Source organism: Protomyctophum parallelum (genome assembly GCF_964188405.1).
Source record: "Protomyctophum parallelum genome assembly, chromosome: 8".
Lineage (NCBI taxonomy): Eukaryota > Metazoa > Chordata > Actinopteri > Myctophiformes > Myctophidae > Protomyctophum > Protomyctophum parallelum.
In genome coordinates this window covers 266,282-291,114 of record NC_139703.1, presented here as the reverse complement: position 1 = coordinate 291,114, position 24,833 = coordinate 266,282, and the positions used below count along the sequence as shown (strand labels likewise).

The following is a 24,833-nucleotide window of genomic DNA, read 5'->3' as shown; positions in this document are numbered from 1 at the left end:
GTGTCACACCACTCAGCCTTGGGCTTTTACAGGGGTGACAGAATACAAATAACCTGTTGCTCATGAAACTTACAAATGTACAAGCCTTATCACACATGATAGAAGCCATTTGCTTATAGTATGTGGAAGACCTTATCACACACCGTTTATTAGCCTTTGGCTTTATACGGAGGGACAAGACAGGACAAAACAAGTAACAATACTTTGTGTAGTGCTTGTGCAACTGCAATGTGAATTAGCACCGCAGCCAACTGAGCTCTCGATCTCAGCTGTGTGCCCGGTATACTGCGTCATGTGAGCGGTCGATTTAATACCCGCGCTATTCTGATGGATTTAAATCACCACAGCTCCTCACGGAGAGCGAGTCACAGTAACGAGACGGGGGGAGCAGAGAACGCGTGGCGTCTCCTTCTTCCCCTGGGAGACGAGTCACTATAGCTGCCCAGCGGGCTAGCGAGACACGCTCCGCAGCCGTCTATAGGGAAGGCGTCCGTTCCCGAAAGTAAGAGCCGGGAGGGACCGGCAAAACAGACAGACAGTACAGTACAACGAAAGACAGCTAGTCAACAAGGGCAACCTCCTGACGCCGCGGCACGAGCGACCGTCTCGTGCCACCGTAGCACGGTGGTGTTTTTAGCTTTAGCTTCAACACACTGATACAAAGAAGGCAACTCAGAGAGGAGCCAGCTGGCTGCTCAAAGGGAGTTATACCTACTTACGGTAATACTTAACTGTAGTCCTTACCAACCGACGTCGCCGAGGAAAGGAAAGAGGAAGGGGAAATGACGTGTGCGGGCAAAGTACCCTCGGGAGGTGGTGCCTCACTCACACGTCATTTTCCCGTGTCTTTAGCACGGGATCATCGGTAAGTCCGCTCGACGCTCCGCCTGTGGACGGAACTATCATATATTGGAGTGATCCAATATAGCGCTACATAACTCATGGTTATGTTAATCTAGATTAATTATTTTAATCACATAATTATTTATTTGAGCTATAGCCTACATATAGTTTAGGACAGCTCTCCATGTCTGTCAGCATGTTCCTTCCCAGCAAGCACGGTCAGGACCTGGACAAATTAGTGACGTCTCGATTGGGGCCAGATTAAGTCAAACCAAGTCCATCTGGCCCAGAATAGATCAACCGGTTTTCAACCAACATAAATTCTGCCCACAGACATCTCTGGATTAATCAGAAAGAGTCTGATAGAGGCCAGATGAAACTAGTCAGATCTAGCCCAGAATAAGCAATATTATTTCAACTGGTGAAGACGTCCTGGAAATGACTAAAATATCATAATCATCATCATCATAACATCAACATGATGTAATTTGGCTTGCTGAGTTATGTTTGGCTGGTATTTGTTGTGGATTTCCATGATCAGATCTTAACAGTATAATCAGCCTATTGTTAATAGACAGAAATGTAGCTAAAAGGATAATACAAAAGTCCTTGTTTTAATTGTGGTCCTATTGGAATGGAACATTTTTATTTTTTTTCCCATGTTACTTGAAGATTCTAGACAGTATTTGTCATTGTTCCAATAATAAACAGCAAGCAATTAAGCAAAGCATTTGCCTCCCTACCCCCATGTTGATAATACAGGTGTGCCAATATATCAATATATCGCAATACTTCCTCAATCAATACACCGTTACAGATATCGTGATATATTGTTCATGAAATTGGTCCAGGTTCATTTCACGTTATGCTTAGCATTTCAATGTGTCCATCTTATTTTGTTGCTTGTCAATTACATTGTCACTACCTACAGTATTTTAGTGATGCATTGATTAGTTAGTACGAGTAGTACCCATTGTGGACAGACAAGTTGTGGACAGGTTGCGGTCAGTGATTTACTGTTTGGAGGAGGCAAGATTCATGTACTTATTGGCCAGTTTGTGACGCAAAATATTTTGTACGATTTTGGAATAAATACATAATTCCAAATTTGTGTTTGTCTTCTTCTTTCTTAACGTTTTTGCAATATTGCAATATATCGAACATCGTGATAGAGTTATCGGGCCTAATATCGCCACAGATATAATTGATAAAGATCTGTTTATGGTAGAATTACAACAGATAAAAATATGCGGTTCATTTGTGATTAATCAGATTAAATATGTTTATCGATTGACAGCCCTAGTATAGAGCCCCCTCTATACACAGACAAATATGGCTGTGGCAGAAATAAAGTGAGGACCCCAGGACTGCTGGCATCAAGTGCTCGTCTACAGCCTCCCTGGGTGACAGCAGAGTGACTCCAGTACCAGGAAATGTAGAAGTGACAAAATTACCGGGTAAGGGGGAAAACTTGAGGGAATGCTAATTGCTTCAACATTTGCCCTTTACAGTCTCTCCACCAGTGTCTTGATAAGACTGCATATGACATTCTTCGATGATCTTCAACATAGTGTTTGCCTTTCTCTCTTTTTGGTCCACATCTTTTGATTGATTGATTGAAATATGTATTAACAGTTTGTAGAATTTACAGTACATTTTAAGCACAAACTCAATACAAAGACTGTTAACTGTGAGTGGACGACCCAATTAAGCATTACACTTGTTTACAACAGGGTCCACATTGTTCAATTCATCAAAACATTTAGAGACATACAAATAGACACTTCTATGTAGTTAAAGAACAGAGCAGGAATTCATCATATAGGAAGCAAAAAGGGAAAAGATACATATACAGTGAGGGGAAATGGGGTGGGGGGGGGGGGGGGGATTCAGATTTTACAGAGGCCAGTTTCGAATTGCAGCCATCCGTAGGTGCCCTTTGAGAGCGGTTTTGAAGGAGTCAAGGGATTCACATGTCTTAATGACTGTTGGTAAGGCGTTCCACATTTTGGTGGCATAGGAGCGAAAATAATTTAGTCCCTTGTTTGTGCCGAATCTGGGTTGTACATGGTTTGTTGCACTCCCTCTGGTGTTGTGGGTGTGGACTTCGTTTACATTAAGGAAGTATTTAGACAGGTACATGGGTATCTTGGTGGTGTATCGAATCTTGTGGACCAGACCCATTGCAAGATGCTGTACTCTGTCGTCGACCCTAAGCCATCCCAGCCTGTCAAAGTGGGCAGGGGTGAGGTGGGTTCGGGGGGTGAGGCCAAGTAGGAGCCTGACCAGTTTGTTTTGGGAGGTCTGGAGCCTTGTTTTAAGGGCCTTTGAGGTGCTGTGGTACCAAGAGGTGGATGCATAGTCAAAGAAACCTTGTACGAGGGCTCCTGTTAAGGTCTTCAAGGTGTTTTTGCTGACCAGTGAGGAGATCCTGTAAAGGAATCTTGTTCTTTGATTGACTTTTTTGATTACGTTGGTGGCCATCTTATCACCGGAAAGATTGGCCTCCAGGATGGAACCTAGGTAGGTAATTTGATCTTTTCGTGTGATAATATTGTCACCCACTCTAACCAAGAAGCCATCTGCCTTGCTGAGATTACTATTTGATCCGAAGAGGATGGATTCAGTTTTTCCCAGGTGTAAGGATAGTTTGTTATCAGCGAGCCAGGTGCAGATTCTACCGAGTTCAGAGCTGAGGGTCTTTTCAACCTGCAGTCTGTTCCTGTCCGAGACCAGCAGTGCTGAGTCATCTGCGAACAGGAACAAGCTGCAGTCACAAGCTGAAGTCATGTCGTTAACATATATTAGGAACAGTAAAGGCCCTAGTATGCTTCCTTGTGGGACGCCACAGCTCACTGGGAGGGGAGGGGACAGTGTTCCGTTCACCTCCACCATCTGTTCTCTCCCCTCCAGGTAGGATTGCATCCAGCTCACTGATGTGCTATCAAAACCAATAGCTTTAAGCTTGTTAACCAGTATGGAGTGGTTCACGGTGTCAAAAGCCTTTTGGAGGTCCAGCATGACCATGCCGCAGTATTTTCCAGCGTCCACCTCGTGTTTGATGTGGTCGCTCAAATAGAGGAGGCATGTGTCAGTGGAGTGGGATGTTCTGAAACCAGATTGGAACTCGTACAGCAAATTATTAGTGGCAAGATACTTTTCAACCTGTTCATAGACTATTTTTTCCATCACTTTCGAGATGGAGCTTAGAATAGAAATAGGGCGGTAGTTGCCGGGTTCTAATTTACTCCCTTTTTTGTACTGGTTACTTTGGCCAGTTTAAAATCTTGGGGGACCTGTCCCTGTTTGATGGAGAGGTTAACTATGTGGGTGATGACTGGAGCTATGGAAAAGGCTGAGTCTCTGAGAAATTTGGAGGGGATATTGTCATGGCCAGTGGCCTTGTGGGGTTGGAGGGCACTCAGTTTTTTAAGTACCTCCTCGGTTGTTACCATTGCCATTTTGAAATCATCTTTACAAACACCAAGGTTTTTGTAGAAGGCTTTGATGTGCTCTACACCAAAACGCCCAGAGTGGGAGGGCAGTTTGCTAACCAGCTTTGTTGCAATGTTTGTAAAGAAGATGTTCAGGTGGTTGGCTACATCAAGCTTGCCAGTGATGAGGGTGTTATTCGATTTGATGTTTATGTTAGTAAACCTGGTTTTTAGTTTCTGACCACAGCCTAGTTGGTTGTTTAGTAACTTCCAGAGTTCCCGAGGATTGTTTTTGATTTCCTCGGCTTTATCATTGATAAAGTTACATCTGCATACACATATCCAATATGAAGGATGAGGGAAGACTTGAAAATAAATGAGGGATGTCATGGTGGCTAGATTCCCTTCATGGAGGACAAGTCTGTGCATTTGTGTAATGTGGGGAGACACTGTCCTTAACAGATGTGGGTCAGGAGGATCCAGGACCCAGGGGTGGTCTTTTAAATGGGTCCCAAAGACATGGAGTCCTACTTCAACAACATTAGAGTACAGTACCGAGTACAGTATTGCATCCCAGGACCCGCGGAGGCTGACAGGTTTGGGTCCTTTCTCATTTTAGTGAGTCTAAGGATGCAGGATGCTATTTGCATCACTGCTGAAGTATGCTGCAGCTTTAATTTGCCTTAGTTGGATCGCACTTAGTCTGGAACCTCCCCCTTGAGCTTTCCGCCATGGGTGACCCTACCAGGAGCAAAGCTCCAGACGGCATAGCTCTCAGGTTCATTGGAACTCACAAGCTTCTCCACCACTACAAGGTGGCGACCCGAGGAGAAGAAAAATTAAATGGAGAAGGAACATTAAATTAGGGTAATGGGTAGGTGAGGATTAAACATGGTTGTCCTGCCACGACACAGCACCGGCTGGTGAGTTAAAGAACTCAACAAAGGTCCTTCTCACAGCCCGAGCAACTTCACCTGGATCATTCTCAACAATCACCATTGGGCGGAGGGAATCGGGAGTCTCCTCTGCCATGTCGGAAGCAGATGACTGAAGGTGCCATCTGAGGAGGTTGTGTAGGACAGTGATGGCCCTCACAACCTTCTATGCATTCTGAGGATTCAGCTGGATCATCGTGTGCAAGACGCGGAATTGTGAAGCCATCACACCAAAGGTCATCTCCACCATCATCCGTGCACGGGACAGACGATAGTTGAAAATGCTCTGGGAGTTGGTCTGGAGGTACCTTCCAGGGACTGGCCGCATCATGTCCCGCCGCAGAGCAAAGGCTTCATCTGCCACGAAAACATATGGGACCGGTCCCAGGTCCTCTGCGTTTGGGAGTGGTTCATCCTCAGGGAGGTTCAGTGTTCCGTCCCTTAGAGCTTCACCAAACGCTGATGCCCAGAGGATGCCGCTGTCGTTGGAACCGCCATAACCTCCCACATCGACCATGCGGAACAGGTAATTGGCATCTACAACAGCCAGAAGGACGATGGAATACTGGCCTTTGTAGTTGTAGAAACGGGCCCCCGAATGTCTGGGTGCCTGTATGACAACATGTTTGCCATCCAGTGCACCCACACAGTGAGGGAAGTTCCACTTCTGCTCAAAAACATTGGCTACAGCTTTCCACTCGTCCTTCGTCGGCACAGGCATCAACTCTGGTACCAAACACTCCCAGATGGCTTCAGCAACGGTCGACACAATCTTGATCACAGTGGATTTGCCTACACGGAAATTGTAAGCAATGGTGGCAAAAGAATCCCCATGCGTAAGGTATCTGAAATAGTATAGACAACAATCATCATGTTATAACACAAGCTAAACTCACATGTTACAAGTGTGGTTGGTAATGGGATTAAGGTTAATGACCCACAACTCCACTACATCTGAGGCAAATAATGTACATTTTGATCCACTACAATTATTTTACAACTTGAACCCCAGCATCCCAATTCAGAGAAAAAAGGTTTTCCAAAAAGAGTTGATCTACAAGCTCACTCACAATGCGTAGCAATGTCACGTGGTGTGAGTTTGGATAATGGCCATTTGCAGCAAAGACATATGGTGTAGAGGGGATAAAAGAACGCAATATACAGCTCCATCTCAATGAATTTGAATATTGTGTAAAACTTATTTTTTCTTCCGTAATATAATTCAAAAAGTGAAACTTTCATATATTCTCAATTCATTGTGCATAAAGTGAAGTATTTAAACCATGTTTTTGTTTTAATCTTGATGATTATGGTGTACAGCTCATGAAAATCAAAAAATCCCATCTAAACAAATAAGAATATTTTACGAGAGAAATGTGAGAAATGTCGACCATCTGAAAAGTATATTAATGTATGCCGTCAATACTTTGTCTGGGCTACTTTTGAACAAATTATTTCATCAATGGGGTGTGGCATGGAGGTGATATGTAACCTTGTATTGTTGAGTCTCATGTCTCACACCTTCCTCTTGACAATACAACCTAGATTCTCTGTGGAGTTCAGGTCAGGCCAGTTGGCTGGTCAGTTAAGCACAGTAATATCATGGTCAGTACACCATTGACCAGTAGTTTTGGCTCTGTGGGCAGTTGCCAAATCGAGCTGGAAAGGAAAATTAGCATCTCCATGAAGCTTGTCAACATACTGAAGCACTCTAAAAAGATGGCTGTGTTGAAACCATTGTTAAGTTTTCACTATCAGTGGCTCAACACCAGCAGATAACATGGCCAAAATCATCTCTATGTTTTGTCATGTCCAGAGTCTCAACACAACCATCTATTATGATATTTTACAGCACTGTGTGCCTCCGTACATTGACAAGCTTTATGTTGATGCTGATCTTCCTTTTCAGGCAGCACTTAGCACCTACCTGCCCACAGAGCCAAAACTACTAGTAACTGGTTTACTGACCATGGCATTACTGTGCTAACTGGCCAGCCAACTGGCCTGACCTGAACTCCACAAAGAATCTAGGTTGTATTGTCAAGAGGAAGGTGTGAGACATGAGACTCAACAATACAAATTAATGTACGGCTGTTATCAAACAAACCTGGGCTTCCATAACACCTCAACAGTACCACAAGTTGAACGTTTACACATTAGCCTATTCTATTTCATTGAGATGGAGCTGTAGTATAGTTGCAACTAGGAATCTGTTTTTAGGTTTCAATTGGTTAATGCATTTCTTGTTATAATAATGAAAATCTTCAAAGTGGCCAGTACGTTTACCACTTAAGACTCTCGCCTCTATAAGTATATTCTAACAAGAAATACATTGACCAATTGAAACCTATTTTATGGTTAATTCATCCTTGGAAAATAGCAAGGCTACTGTGCTGTAAAGCGACACGCTTGTATTTTCAAATACATTTGAGTACTCTTACTTAGTACTATAATACATGTATATTTGGAAGCCAATTAGGCCTAAAGCAGCTACAAAAACTTTACTCAAGCTGTGAAAACATGACTTTTACTTGTGACTGAATATTTTCTACATTGTGTTATTGCTACATTTATTGAAGTAAGACATCTGAGAACTTGTTCCACTACTGTGAACAAAATAAGGTAAAGACTAAAGATTTGAATGACAGTGTGGACTGGAAACATTAAATACACTTCCCTGTACCATGCCTCACAGTGAGTTGAAATTTTGGGAATAGGCTACAATGCTAATTGCTAAGGCATTTTCCCTTTACAGTCTCTCCACCACTGACAGTGTCTTGATAACACTGTAGCCTATATGACAGTCTTCGATGATGTTCAAAATAGTGTTTGCCTTTCTCTCTTGTTGGTCCACATCTGAATACACATATCCATATGAAGTGCTATTAAACTCTATGGCCACAGATACAACTATGAACTATGTAACAGAGTGCAATACACCCTCCAACCGATAGGGCCACGTTACTCGCATAGTTGAAAGCATACAGAGAAAATGGCCACCGATCACATTAGACTGCTTTTTTATAGAACAATGCGAAATATATGGGTACTTCCGAGAGCCCGTGCACAATTGTAATATTCTTGGCCATGGGGCAAGCAAGTTATATTTTAAATCCGAAAGTGCAAACACTATTGTGGAGACCAATAGGCTTCAGTGTGCGTCTCCTCTAGGGACCGCCCAAAGCCCCGGAAGGCATTAAAGTGACTCCTGACGCGACGCCCAAATGACGCCTCCACGCCTCACAGTGTGCCCACGGGGTGTGTGTGCCTCCACGCCTCACAGTGTGCCCACGGGGTGTGTGTGTGTCCAGACACACCCAATCATAAAGATAAGTATTCCAAAATGTTTCTTATTGTCAAACATCCTGAAATGGACAATAAGTTTGCATTTGTAGCTCATCTGGTTCAGAAGATATAGCCAAAACCGTTTTCAGGTGGCAGCCATATTGGATTTAGCCACTATGGCGATAGTGTCACCGGCTGGTCACCGGCTCAGGCCCCCTAGCTAAATCATTAGAACATGCCCTGGACTACATCTGGGCCAAATATGGTGCTTTTAGACTGATTAGCACGAAATATCCCCAAGGGCCTGGACTAAAGAGGCCAATTGTCACTATAAATTATATAAAAGTGGTTTCTTCACAATTGATCTTAAATCAGAATATTTCATTGTATTCCCCATATATGAAAACATAAAAGAGGACATTTCAGTCTATTTTCTACCTTGTTTAGTCAAACAAAATGTGTTTTATTATGTTTCAGCATAGTGGTGTCCGCCATCTTTAAATGCTCCATTTTGAGGGCTTAGTGGACATTTTTTAGCTTGGCATACAGCAGATTTGGATTCAGCAGACCTTAATACCCCTAGAAAGCATGTATGCCATAAATTAACACGATTTGCCTTCATATATTTGGGAAAATGACCCAGACTATGGGCCTGATTCTTCAACGCGCTTCCGCTTATATATTGACGTGACGCTAGCGGAAAGGCATTTACGTGGATTTCCCACATTAATTTGGAATTCATGAAAATGGCCGTGAACTTGACGCTGACTTTGGTTTGTCGGAAATTCCGCTAAATCCTCCGCCACCTCTTTAGGTGGCGGAGAAATTTTCGGAACCATACACTTGCGTATAGATTTATTCAGAAGGCTTTAGTCTTCATGCTGAATCAATAAATTGTTCCCAAATCTCAGATAAAATATGTAGGCATGTGTCCCCAACATATTGGTCGATCAGCACATAAAAAAAAGATAGCCTATATATATATATATATATAAAAGCCGAGTGCACTTGTATGCCTAAATGCATGCATTATAGGCAAGTTACAGTCCAATACAGAAAATGCCCCTGCAAGCCCAACAACTTTTTAATTATTTATTAGGATATTTCTAGCATGCTCACTCTCAGAAGCCTCTCTCAAAATAAAAAATGTGCGCTAATCAGGACCAGCTTGTTCTAAGTGATCAATGGCACTATATAAGAACCCCGGGGAGCAGCGTCAAACCGGTGTGAATTAACAAGCTTTATAGTAACAGAACAGAATACGAACAGAGTAAACGAGAATGGCTGATTTATTGCTGCTGGATTACCTGGCGAACCGCGCAATGCGGAGAGAACGCATCTTTAGGGACCGGGCCAATTTTTTCGAGGAGGACGACGAGTGGCTACGGTGCCGGTTCCGTCTACCAAGGCACTGCTTGGTCGAGCTCTGCGACGCGCTGGAGCCAGAGCTCACCAGACAAACAAACAGGTTCGAATTAAAATGTTTAGAAAAATGGTTTCAATTGGATTATTTTTGCCCAGATTTAGACCATGCCTGCAGCAGTTATTTGTTTACAATGCATATAAAATAAATGAAGCCTATTACCGTTATTAATTATTATTATTATTATTATTATAGGTCACATCCCATCCCTGCACACGTGCAGGTATTCTGTGCACTTGGTTTCCTGGCCACCGGATCATTTCAGCGTTTGGTGGCCGATCGGTCCGGCATATCCCAGCCATCCCTCAGCCGCACGCTCACCAAAGTGCTGGATGGCATCATCAGAATGGTTCCCCGTCACATTTCTTTCCCCTACACTGCCGAACAACAACGAACAATAAAACTGGACTTTTTTTCTACAGCAGGATTCCCCAACATAATCGGTGCAATAGATTGCACCCATGTGCGCATCAAGGCGCCCAAGGACCCATTCCCATATTTGAACAGAAAAGGGTACCATTCAGTCAATGTCCAGGTCATCTGTGACGCCAATATGATTTTTTTAAATGCAGTTGCCCGTTGGGGGGGCGGCAGCCACGACTCTTTCATACTACAAAACAGCAGTGTGGGCATGCGTCTCGCACAGGGGGCTGCTGGAGACGCATGGCTCATTGGTGAGTGTTTTTCCAATTGTATATATATTTAGTTAGCCTGATTGTCAGACTCTGAGAGCTTCCAGCTGCTCTTGAGTCTGACATTGGCTCCTGTCTGAGCGATTTACGAGGAGGAGGGCATTTGATTTCCCCTCAACCAATCACTGGGGATCAGCGAATCTGCCTTCCCGTGACGTCATTTTCAGTCGACACAGAGCCTGTCAACAGTATTGGAGGGATTTTTTGAACAGCATTTGTTAGCGAAAAACAAATACAACGCATAAGTTTATCAGCTACTGGATATACGATGTCTGCTGACAGCATTGAGACGACTTGCCGTCTTTGCAAACATAGTTTGTTAAATGACAAGAACGTCGTAACTCATTCACGAGTTTTATTCAGTGGAAATGCAAAAGAAGGGAGACTATTGAGTGATCGTTTCAGAGATATCGGTGTCGTTCTCGCGTGTAGACCCGGTGTATATTCTGGGAGGATTTGCATGAAATGTTTCAGACTACTTGAGAATGTTGAAAAATCCCAGAGTATTGTAAAGAAATGGCAGTCTGAGGCTGAGCATAATGTGACGGAAGCAGACGAGGGATGCTCGAGTCGCGAGGAGAAGAGGGAACGTACTACGCCCATAAAGACGCCTCGGAAAAATAAGTTTTGTCAAAGACTAAACACCGGGTCCCGTGTCAGCACGACAGAGGTAAACTAACACACTGTCTACAAGCCAACATAAACATATTGCTGTTAAGGTAGCATTTAGCACCCTTCCTCAAGTCCTTGTCTAAAGGCTGTGTGGTGTCACTTAGTAACGTCTATCTATATCTGATATTATAGACATTTAATCATTTCTGTGTAATGTTTGTCATTTAGTTTATAATTTAGTATTTATCTGACTTATTCCATTGTTTAGTTAAAGTTGATCAGATGCATTATTTGTGTGAATATTATAATTATTACAATTGTTTTTCCTCTAACCTTTTGAAGAGCTAATACAACTTTGTGTTGAACAATTTCAAATAGATTCATATTGGTTAAGCTTAGTTACCAATATTGAAGTTAAAATCATTTGTTGAATTTGCTGTCTCCCTCTCTATATTCAGACAGTGGCATATATATGACATTATCCCCCAGCCCTCTCCAATTTGGTTATAACTATTTTAAATCACACGCATGTGAAGTGAGGGGCACAGTGAGAGCATTATTTATATCAGCCAGTTTACGTCTTCTCACTTTGTTGTTTGGTGCCATAGACTTGATTGACAAACTACATCATAACTGTAAATTCAGAAAGCCATATGTAGGAGGGGCTAGTGCCAAGCACCCCCCAAAAAATAAAGTTAAATAACTGTAGTATAGAATTGCCATTGGTATTAGGCAGGGCTGACTTAATTGATTGATGTTACTGTATACAAAATGATGAGTAATCTGTAAGCGTCATGTCAAGGTGTTTTAGCAAGATTTCCCCCAGATTAAATGCTATTATGTTTCGGTTACTGAAAGATTACTGAACGTAATAATCTTGGTAATTGTTTTATTTAACCATTTTTAGGTGTACATCAATTACCCAAGTAAGCCCTACCCAGAGAAGTATAGATGTGACGCTGACATCAGTGGAGTCGTTAACCACCTGGCAAAGGGCAACTTGACCACAGCAGCTGGACTGATGGTGCAGCATGATGGTCTAATGGCAGCGCTTAAACCTGTGATGGAAGCTGTTATTGACAAGGAGTGCCAACGTCTGTGTCATCGAAGGGAGGGTTTCATGTTGTGGAAGTGTTCCCCCGAGGAATTAAAGCATTTCTCCTTGCACAACCTCAGGGAGGATTTGGAGAGAATGGCACCATTCACGTTCTCTCTGATCTGCACCATATCTGGAATGCAAACTAATCATGCCTGTGCTGCTGCTGCAATTGCCCTTCGAGGAAGAGAGAATCACCTGTCAGCATTTGCATACTATGTCAACAGTGTACTGCAGTACGGTGGTGCCAAGAAAGCAGTATTTGAACGTCTGAGCAGGATGGGGATCACCACCACACATGCAAATGCTGTCCTCAAACAACATGCTATGTCAGCACTCTGTGGAGCAGACGTACATAAATTAAAAGCTCTAATAGAAAATGGCTGCACTTCACAGGAGAGCATAGGAGAGCCAACTACTCCACGTTTCAGTTTTCAGTCAGACATTTCTGAATCTGAGATGTCAGACCTGGGGGTAGGTTTTCTAGAAATCAGGTTAAATGATGATATAACACCAACCCTCCCAATGTCTCCTCCAAGGCCTTCTTCCCCACCCACTGTCTGTGCAGAGGGCAACACAGCAAGAAAAACCCTCCTGTTCTCTCCTCCACCTGCTGTCTGTGCAGAGGGCAACACAGAAAGAAATACCCTCCTCTTCTCTCCTCCACCCACTGTCTGTGCAGAGGGCAACACAGCCACACCACCTGCCCTGTTCTCTCCTCCACCTGCTGTCTGTGCAGAGGGCAACACAGCAAAAAAAAACCTCCTGTTCTCTCCTCCACCTGCTGTCTGTTCAGAAGGCAACACAGCCACACCACCTGCCCTGTTCTCTCCTCCACCTGCTGTCTGTTCAGAGGGCAACACAGCCACACCACCTGCCCTGTTCTCTCCTCCACCTGCTGTCTGTGCAGAAGGCAACACAGCCACACCACCTGCCCTGTTCTCTCCTCCACCTGCTGTCTGTTCAGAAGGCAACACAGCCACACCACCTGCCCTGTTCTCTCCTCCACCTGCTGTCTGTGCAGAAGGCAACACAGCCACACCACCAACCCTCCCATTGTCTACTCTCCAGCACACAATACCACCCTCATATTCTGTTATAATGGACAACCTCGATTTCTTTGTAGCTGTACACCACCAAACAGCCACAAACCCTAATAAATCCATTCACTGGACCCACCATACTGTAGTGGAGGACAGAGTTCCTTTGCATCACCTCAGTGGCGAAAAGCCAGTCACCAATCTTAAGGACTATGACCTTTCCAATTCCCTGCCTAATGTTGATACCCAGAAAGTCTTGCGTCGGGACTTCATAGTACTTGCCAGCAGGATTATCTGCCAACATCTATCAGCATTCAAGCCTTTCTCCTCAGTTGTACTCCACCACATCCCCCATCAGTATTCTGACCAGATGTCAAAGCCATCCACCTCAGTAAGTTATCTATCTATCTGCGTAAAACATGCCTAGGTCCAGACCTTTGAATTTGCTCACTTCACTTCAAGTTATTGAGTCTGATATCAGGCAAGCTTGTGTAAAGAGTAGAGACCATAGACTCTTCTCACATATGACTAGCAACTTTAACTAACTACAGACTTTTACTAAGCCAAAATTCTGGCTGATGTTGGATGATTCTGATATGTTTTTCTCTCTACACTCCTCATCCCCCCTCCCGTTTCCTCTCTGATATAAGCATCCAGTGGGACTCCTTCTAAAGAATGAGAACCTTACATCAGATCTGGCTCAAATTCTCCAGCACATACAGAAAGAGTAAGTTTTTATAAGTTTTGTAAGTTTTTATATACACACAAACACACACACGTATATATGAACAATTTCACAATCACAATGTAAGTTTGTTTTAATGTGATTGCTGAAATTGATATGAGTAAACCAAGGGTTGTTTTATAATTCATTATACAAGGTTGTCATGCAGAAATGAATTGGCCATCTATAAGCCCTGACCCCATCAAACTTTTACAATTGTTGAGATTGTAGAGCTACATATGCCATCTTTGCTAATTTTAATCATGTTATTAAAAGTGATTTTCTTTTTAAATACATTGATTCATTTGATTAACTATGGTACACATAAATGTAGCATGAAATATAAACTAATGTAAATACTATATAAAATAATATGTACATTTTATTATGTGCCTGGCTGGCATAGGTATGTGCCAAACACCCCTGATGGTTCCACTCCAATTTTAGTTGGTGGTGACAGGCTAACTGAGGCCAATAGTCGAAATATCCAGTGGTCCTTCGCAAACGGGGGAAGTAAAAAAGACAGGCTGGAAGACCTGCAATTCATGTTCCTTGACTGGCATGCTGTCCGAAACTTGTATGAAGTGAGCGGTAGACAATTAGGGCATAGTATTGGAAATAAGTGAAGGCAAAATGGCCATATAAATTGTAATGATGTTTTCATGTCCAGACGTTTCAGGATATGGAGTGCATGTGTTCCATGTTCAACAAGTTCGTGTTGGACAGGTTGGGGGTAAACAAGTTCTGGTTCAAGTTCAACGTGTTCCAAGTTGAATTAGAGAAGTAATAACTGTTTTATGCATGCTGCATGTTGCATCCCATTTCAATGAAATAAAAGTTTGTCATTGCTGTCAGGTGGAAACCTTTTAAGTCTCAAACCGTTCCTTTTTACTTATTATTTAAAATACCCAAGATGGCTGATCTACAAGCACAACTTGTAGATCTGCTATTTTAACTACTGTTGTAGTTATATGCACTTATATGAAGTAGGTCAAAATCAGCCATATTATCCCTGACCAAAACATTGAGAAGGAAAGAAAAAAAAAAAAAAATATATATATATATATATATATATATATATAGTTTTAATATGGAGATACAAGTCGTCTTCCTGACAGCAACGACACAATCTATCAGTGGTATGTTTTTAATAGCAATATTGCACATTATGAGTATGACTTTTCCCATGATGTCTACAACACAACCTATATAAGTAGTCTAATACTGTATGTTGTTATTGTTCAGATATACCATAGTATATTCTTTAAGGAATCTGCACGGGACCACGGTACACTGTGTGCCAACATGAATAAGATGAAGTGCAGCAATGCAAAAGCGGGACCACACAAAGCATACAACCCGTATAAGGAGGTGGTCAAGAAGGACACGGCGGCGCTCTTGCTGGCAGCCACAATGGAGCATTTAGGGCTGACAGACACTGAGGGTAAGGAAAATAATGTACTAAAGAAAAGGCGTCGATCCGAGCACTCAAAAGGTAAAAAATTAGGAGAGGGTGGATAAAAATAAATGTACTTTATTTAGAAAAGCTAAAATAATTGCATGTTTCGACTCCAACAGAGTCTTCATCAGGGCAAGTAGGCCTGATGATACTCCTCATACTTGCCCTGATGAAGACTGTTTTGAGTTGAAACATGTTTGCTTATCTCAGCTTTTCTAAATAAAGTACATTTATTTTTATCCACACTTTAACATTTTGAGTGCTCGGATCGCCGCCTTTTCTTTATTATTCCAGTCCCACTGATCCTTGAAGCACCAGCCCTACTTTACATTACATTTTTGCATCTCCATCAAGCACTTGGTTGATTTTCTTTTTGTCGCAAGGAAAATAATGTGTTGACATAATGTCAACAAAACTAAACATAGCCACTTAGATATGAGGATAATATTCTGGAAAGAAATGACACCGAAGGCAGGGTATGGGTCCCCCTCAATAACAATCAGAAATTTTAATTAATTTTAAATGCATTATGGCTGAAGTGCCCCTTTCACTTAAACTCTTGTTTGTCAAAAGAAGCACAATACCTAGGGCAGACTATGACACAATTTTCTTCTTTGCACTTGCCCCAGATGTTCCTGATGGTCTGATACCTGGCGAGGTGTTACAGAGCACGGATGAGGATAAGCGGAGCTGGCTGCACAAGACAGTTGGAGAGGTTATAGACTCTTTTGCTCTGTTTAAAGACCTTGGTGTACCAGATATTGTCAGAGAGCCTCCAGAGAAGACCAAGTTTCCATGTCGAGCTGCAGGTTGTACTAAGCTATACATCTTTGCCAAGACAAGGTCATACCACGAGAAGACCATACATGGCCTAACACATGATGATGACACCATGACAGAGACAAATACTCAGACTCAGAGTGATTCAGACCATGTAAAGACCAAGTTTCCATGTCGAGCTGCAGGTTGTACTAAGCTATACATATTTGCCAAGACAAGGTCATACCACGAAAAGACGAAACATGGCCTAACACATGATGATGACACCATGACGGAGACAAATACTCTTGACACCATGACCGAGACAAATACTCAGACTCAGTCTCAGAGTGATTCAGACCATGTAAGGGAACACTCAGAAGCCAGGCTAGGGTTTGGTTTGTTCTTAGCTGCCATGCAGGATGCTATTAAAGAGGGAGATGGGGAAAGGCTCATGCAACTGTACAAGGTGGCTCTGCTTTACTACAAAACCTACAAGCATACTCACTATGCTTACAGTACCCTGCTTCTCACAGTGCAGCTTAAAGCCACCTTGTCTCCTCAGTTGGCACATTCAGTGACGTGGAACCGGTTTTTCAATGGTAAGGGAGGAATGGGCAGGAACATCCCGTTAGATCTTCACCTTGAGCACCTCAACAATTTTTTAAAATCCTTCTTAAAAGGTGTGGGTCCAAACATGACTGAGGTCACTGCCTTACGGATCAGTAAGTCCCTTGCAGTACTGAGAGACCTAATGCAACAAGTAGACCAAGAATTAGGTCTCTCTGACCCGTCTGGTTATCACAAAAATTCCAGAGAGGATGAAGACATCTTAGAACTGGTCAAGGTTTTCAAGGAGACAAGGCTTTTCAGTAAGTGTCCTGGTAGAGGGCACACAGCCTTCCCTGCGTTCCAGAAAAATCTATTTGCTAAGTTAAATTACAGTGAGTTATGGGACTGGATGAAGAGCAAGCTAAATTAATTTAGCATGGTACACATCTAAGATGAGTAATAAAAAAAACAACACTTGTGTGAAGTGAGGGGCGCTCTCATTAATTATACATCCATCATCATCACATTCTGGCCAATCACTTTGTGTCCTCACTTGGTTTATCCCTTTTACCCCTATGCATTGTTTGGTTTATCCCTTCTACCCCCATGCAGTGATTGGTTTATCCCTGCCCACAGTGCGGCTGTATACCGTCTTCCTGTACACGACTCCACCAGCATCAGCCTGTTTGTAGAGTGGTTCCCACTGTAAACGCACGCACGCATGCATGCACGCACGCTCTCTCTCACACACACACAGCCTTGCCAAGGGATCAATACGGTCGTGTATTTGATCAGTAATTGTCTTGTAATGTTCATTGTTTTTTTGTGTATTTGTATTGTCGGTCGTTTATTGACCAATGATGTAATGACTTGACGCAACGTGAGTTATAACAATTTGGAATTGCAGTACTATGACCATAGAGTAATAAAAGGATAGAGACCGAACCATCGCTATGGGGTGGGTACGCACACACAAAGCTGGGCATAGGAACATTAACCCATTCAGGACGTGAACCCCTTTGTGTTTTAAGCATTGTTATACTTTAGCTATTGAAAGATATATCTACAAGCTTGTAGATCTGATATTTGTGAAAATGTGCCTCAAAGATATCCCTGGAACAACATAATTTCAGATGGGGATCGGTGGCCAATTACATATAGTTTTTGGGGTCCTTGACATGAAATAGCTTCAGAACCACTGACCTAGAAACATAGGGTTTGTGGATTTGGAAGACTTTTTTCTTTCAAGAATCAACCTCAGCCAGGTCTAAATGGGTTTTAAATAAAAATTACACTTCTTGGTAATAAACAAAGAAAAAAAAGGACCAACTATGAATAGAATGCATGTAGTTGACTTCAGTAATAAAAACCGGTCATCAAAAAAATGCAATTCATATGTAAATTTGTCACTGACTTGCAGAAACCTTATATCCATTTGTCATCTATTTTAACCACATGAATTTGTCAAAATGACCCATCACAATCGCTCAACAAGTAGCATTGACACATTGAGGTTGTAGATTTCTTTTAAGTGAAAATAGGGAAACAAGTTTAGACCTCTGTGGGGCCACAGTCATCTGAAGTATAGGGTTTAAGTGGTTAAAAGAAATTCACGTTCCATCTAAAAAAGGGCTACCTGGTTGTAAAATGATAAATTATTTAAAAAAAAGCTTGTAACTAAATAACTACTTGTTTGGATCCATTGGACCTTTTTTATTTTTTTTTCATTGCTGGGATTAAATGCGAGCATATTCAACTCAAGAGATGTAATTATGTAGCCTTTCTGAAAAAATGTGTAAACAATGTATTAGTACTGTACCCTGTCAGGAAGAAAAAGTGGACTATATTCATGTTGTCCAAACCATGTATGTGTATGAATGTCTTCAGCAATAATCAATAAATGCAGGCATATCTACAGTAATCCATTTTCTTCATCATTTATTAAACTGCATACCGGTATATACAATCAGTTTTCAGCAGCTCTGACATTGATTTATATTGAGAACATTCTTTGTGTCAATAGTCACTGGGCATCTGAGAAACATCAAATTAAAGCAGATAATAAACTATACAAATAAGTGAGGGAAACTTTATATACACTAACCATCAGAGTCATAGTTGTAGTCAAGCATCTCAGGAACATCATCGGCACTGTCAAAGTAACCCATAAAATCGAGATCAGGCTCAAAAATACTCTCCTCCTGGACACTGACCTGATCTATGTCTATGTCACCAAAAACATCAGCAATTATCTCTAATATCGCTTCGGCATGCTGCAATTTAAAAACTGGAAGGTTGTCCTTTATGTACTCAATATCAAAGATATACGGACATTGTTCTAAGACATCCTCTATCAGTTCTTTACTGAAACCAGTGCATGCTGCTTTGTCAGTGTACAGACTTGTATCTTTGACTAGTGATGACATGAAGTCCTCTAACAAGTCCCTGATCAAGGTTTTTTCAGCTGGCTCTACCCGTCTACTCTTTGTAGGAGTGGCAATTACTTGTACAGGTGTTTCATAGATAGGCTGAGGCACTGGACATTCCCCTGAGGTACAGTTACAAGTAGTATGACAATGTGTACAACACATATGGCCAGGCTCAATGTTGGTTGCATTGTTTTCAAAGTAGCCATACAGTGCTTTACGAATACATTGATCACGTTTTAAATTAACAATTTCTCTGACCGATTGGTCAACATGAACGTGCTGCTTGGTACAGTAAAGTACTGCATGTGCATTACAACCATTTCTGCCTGCTCTGCCTATTTGCTGGACCAGATCTTCAGCATCTTCTGGGGCACCAAACATCACAACAGGTGAAATATTGGGGAAGTTCAAACCCATTCCTAATGAAGTTGTGGCAACAACTACTCTACAGTTCCCGTCACCATTCAAAGATGATAACACTCTTTTTTTGTTTTCTTCCGGTGTATTAGTGTGGAATATTTCAGGTATAAGGTTATCTGGCTGTTTGTCTTTGTCAACCCAAGCATTGTCTCCGAGCTCTTTTCTGAGGTAACCATAAACTTTACCAATGGCTTTCAGTGTCCGGCAGTAAATAATGATTGGTGACATCGACTGTCCTTTATCCAACACCTCCTTTACCACCCAATGAAGGCACATAAGGTTCGTTTTTGCTGGCACACGAGACAGTCCTAGTCTGATATTTGGCCGATTTGGGCTAACAGCCACTTCTTTTACTCCTGTCATGTTGAGTTTCTCTCTGACGTGACGCCGGGATTCCAAATCTGCAGATGCCGTTAATGCCAGCACTGGTGTACCTGACAAAAATCAGAAAAGAACATTGTTTTAGCCTCTAATACAAGTACACTCAAGTGTTAGTATAATATAGAAATCTTGGTCCACAGAGGCTGTAAAGCAGTGGTTCCCAAACTATGGTTTGTGACCCCAGGGGGGTTCCCAAACTATTTTTAGGGTCCCCAGGTGATTGGCTGACAGTGGCCTTGTGGATAGAGTGTCCGCCCTGAAAATGGGAGGCGGGGGTTCGATCCCCAGCCGGGTCATACCAAAGACTGTAAAAATGGGAACCAATGCCTCCCTGCTCTGCTTGGTACTCAGCATCAAAGGGTTGGATTGGGGGGTCAAATCTACTAATCAAATGATTCCCGAGCGCGGCACGGAGCTCACCGCTCCTTGGCTGCGGCTCACCGCTCCAAGAGATGGGTCAAATGCGGAAAACAAATTTCACTACGGTAACGTGTGTGACAAATCGTTCGACTTTGATTTAGCTTAATGTGAAACATTGTTTTGTCACTCAACAGTTAGCCTCGATACTTATTTCCGTTCGCTACGGCTCAAAATACTCAACAGTAAACAAAGCAACATACAGTATAAGTGTACAGGATATATCTGCACATTTCTAAAGTAACACTTTATGGAATTTTAATACCTTTTTATTAGCAGATTAGCCTAATATTACATAAGGAGGCAAACATTGTGAAAATACGCTATCGACAAGCTCAAAAGCTTGTAGATCTGATATTTTCAGTATACAGACCGGACAATAGCTGCTGCTTCTTAACAGACAATACATGAGAATATAAACAGTATATTAGTTCCATTATATATAGGGCAGGCCATGTAATCTAACAAATGAGTTGACATTGAGTAGGTAGTAGCTCTCGTCCATATCCTAAGGATAGAGAAGTCCTTAAGGCTATGGACCAGAGCTAGGTAGGTATTCCACCCCCCCACCACCTTACTGTATATTGGGGGGGGGGGGGGGGTTACTTTTTACCTGCTTATATGACGATTTTCTTTTTTTCTATATATAGCTATAGGTGTTTATTTGTAGGCTATGTCTCGAAATGTTCTGATAAATTGAAAATTGTGTAATGCTTTACCAGTGTGTCGTCCACACTAACAGTTTTTGTATACAAGTCTTGTGCTTTCATGTTGAAATGAATCCATTGTGCAATACTGTTAATAAATACTTAAATCAGATACATCTTAAGGCAGCAGCGACTGAAATCCATAGGTATTGATTCTAGAAATATTTTACATGGTGTTAACATACCTTCTTTGGTAAGAGACCGGAGTTCTTCAAGTCTTCCAAAGGCCTCTCTGAAGGCTGGATCTCCATTCTTCCCCTCTCCCCTTTAACAAATAGACATGCAGACGCAGTAGTTAGATAAATGTGCAAATATTGTGCAATTGATCATCGAAAATTCGAATAGTTAGATTATAAGCCTCCCTCTTTCCTTGACAACATGACAAGATATATATAAGACTATTCACATCAAACGGTTGAAGTCTGGGTGGGGTTTGCAACTTTACATGTCAAATGGCATACATCAACATACTGCCACTTGGTTGTTTACCAAGTGGCAGTATGTTGATGTATGCCATTGGTCTCTCCGTGAAACAAAATAATGCTAAACTTCTCCCACACCTACAGACCTGTAGTCAGACAGACTCCATGAGGATTGACTTGGCACAGAAATGTAGTTGACCCAAATTACACATGCATGATATAGTACAGAATTATTGTCCAGAAACGACACTACACTGTAAATGTCCATGTTACTTACCATTTGTATGTCATGTGGACTTCGTCCACAACAATACCGAAGAGCTTCTCTTTGTAGATGTCGGTGTTAAGCATGTTCCTCCATTTCTCCTTCAGAATCCATGCCTCGGGGGTGCCAAAAACAAGCGAGCATTGCCCGTTTGAAATGTCTGTGTCGTCATGGACACCGAGCTGCATCGCCGTTAATCCAAACCGAGCCGCTTCCTTGATCTGGTCCTCCATTAAAGCGAGCAATGGAGAGATAACGATGAGCAGTTTCTTCCCCAGACCCATCTCCTCCAGAATGAGAGGGACGAGTTGGTAAATGAGAGACTTACCAAACGACGTCGGAAGAATGCAAAACACATCTCTCTTTTCAATGAACGCCTTCAAAGCAGAGTATTGTTCGGTTTTTAAAGTAATTTTCAGGTTTAATCGTTTAAAAACCGCTTTGATAGCAGTGTCCAAATCTACTAAGGGAGCCTCAGCCATTGTTGTTGTGAGAAGTGAACTGGCTGAGCTGTGTCGCGCAGATTGATGACGCGCCTTGAAAACGGGCCTCGGCGCTGATTGGTTATTTTTTAGACCCACCTCCAGCCCCTGCGCTCATTGGATGGACTGCTTTTTCGGACGGGATAAACTGCAGCTTCTCACAACAACACCAGACCAAAGAACCAGTGTGCTCAGTCGAGTGGGCGGGGTCTATGGGCTGGAAACCAGGCTAATATTTAGTGCCATTCCCCCTCACTTGGCTCATGGAAATTAAATTGATGGCTAACCATATCTATCTCATTCTCTATACCAGGTGATAAAGGATATGCCGTGGCAACATGGCTGATGACGCCACTGTTCACGCCCGGCACCGAACAAGAGCGGGCATACAACGACAGCCATGTCAGAACCCGCTCGGTCGTGGAGCGCGCCATCGGGAGGCTCAAAGTCCGCTGGCTATGCCTGGACACGGCAGGAGGGACGCTCCTCTACAAGCCCGATAAGGTATTTAAATAAAACACACACACACACACACACACACACACACACACACACACACACACACACACACACACACACACACACAAACACAGTAGACCATCATGAGCTGAAAACGGTAGGCATTAAGGTTTTGTTCAGTCTAATAATTTGTTCCCATGCCTATATAGGTTTGCAAGATCACGCTGGCCTGCTGCGTGCTGCACAATATCGCAGAACGGCATGGTGTGCCCCTTCCAGAGGAAGCACCTGCACTGCCCCCACCTGCAGACATGCCGGTGGACCCACCCATTGGCGCAGAGGCCAACATGCCAGGACTGGCCCTGCGCCGACAACTGATCGCTCGTTTTTGAAGTAAGGATGAATATAGTTTAATTTAATTTATCATTTTAGTTTACGTTTTTTTCGTCTCTCTAATTCAGTTAGTTTTAAATAGTTTAACGGATTTGATATAGCCAGTTTGTTTCTTGATAACATGGAAATAGTTACACAATACAGTTTCGTATCAGTTTTGTTTTCGTTGTAATTAGTTTTCCCCTTCAGTTTGTTACTTCGTTAGTTTTAGTTAACTATAATAACCTTGAAGAAGTAGACACATGAAGCAAATTCAACATTTAATTATAGTTTTATTTATTCATTTCTCCTCCTGGCAGTGGCTATGGATTCGAGGGCTGTGGCGATCCTGTCCACACCACTCATCACCGCCCTCACACCCTCCTCCACGACAGACGCGACCCTCTCCACCGCCCTCAGCAAATGCTCCTGGTTCTGCAAGACCTCGGCTGTAATCACTTCTACCCGGGCGTCCCGGTCAGCCACGGGGGCAGCCTCCGAGGGTCGCCGAACTCTGGTTCTTGCAGAACCAGGAGCAGAAGCCGAGGTAGAGGGCACCTCGCCGTCTGGTGGAGCCGGAGGCCTGCGAGCAGCAGCCGGTGGTGGTGAGCAGCAGCCGGTGGTTGTGGTAGAGCGCTGAGCCCGAGCGGGAGCGGGAGCGGGTGGCCCTGCAGGCGAGGCCTGGATGGTGGTGGTCGTGGAGCGCTGAGCCCGAGCGGGGGTCGAGGACCGCGTTCGAGCTGCCTGGGAGGTGGTGGAGCCTCTGGAGCGCCGCGACTCCCGTGAGGACGCCGACGCCACGGAAGCAGCATCATCAGCTATATATATATAAAAGAAATATCATTTGATGTGCCTTTTCCACCAATAAATATTATTTACAATTATTTATTGTGCCTTTTTCCTTGTTTAATAACATCGTATATTAATCTACATTTTTATGGTGCAATGCTGCTTGAATAGAGTGTGTATAGCCTGTGTTGTGCTCCATATCAAAGAAGAAGCAGGACAGTTCAAGTCTATAATGTGTTGATTAAATGCAAGCCTATAGTTTAATTACCATCACTTTCGTCCATCTGGAGGTTCAAATCCAAGGCATCAGTATCCATCCCCCCCGCGGCTTGGATTCCATACAACGCCACCTCTCCTATAAGATAATTGTGTATTGTTTAATGGTAGGCCTATAGAAAATAAACAATCATGCACAAATGTAACTGTATATGGATATAAAAAAGTAGTCTGGTACCAATTATGGCTTTGATCCTTTCGTCCATGGGCGACGGTGGTGGTGCGTCGCCCGGACCCCCCCCGGTAGCACCCATGGATTGGCGCTGCCTGGTCAGCCTTTTCTTTACATCCAGTTTAAGGTCACTCCATTTCTTTTTGACCTCCGTCAATGTCCTTTATTGAATAATAAACATTGTCGGTTTGCAAATAAGCCTAGTAGGCCTACGATAATACAATGGTGCAGAAACTATATACATAAAAGCCCTATAAAGGGCTTGTTTGTGGTCCATGCGTGTATCAAATTAATATAAGGGGCTAGGCCTATATTCATATTTCATACCTCTCCACAGCACTGACGGAGTTTACTTGTTGGGCAATTTCCTTCCAACAATCAGCCTTCG

At 42.8% G+C, this 24,833-nt stretch overlaps 1 long non-coding RNA gene across 1 annotated transcript; it reads right to left on the bottom strand.

Moving 5' to 3' along the window:
- Positions 1–23,917: 23,917 nt before the first annotated feature.
- On the bottom strand, positions 23,918–24,567 carry LOC310862650. Its single transcript, XR_014569593.1, has 3 exons — positions 24,452–24,567; positions 24,272–24,352; positions 23,918–24,026 (listed from the first exon to the last, which is right to left on the bottom strand). It is a non-coding gene; the product is annotated as an uncharacterized lncRNA (long non-coding RNA).
- Between the last annotated feature and the right edge of the window lie 266 nt (positions 24,568–24,833).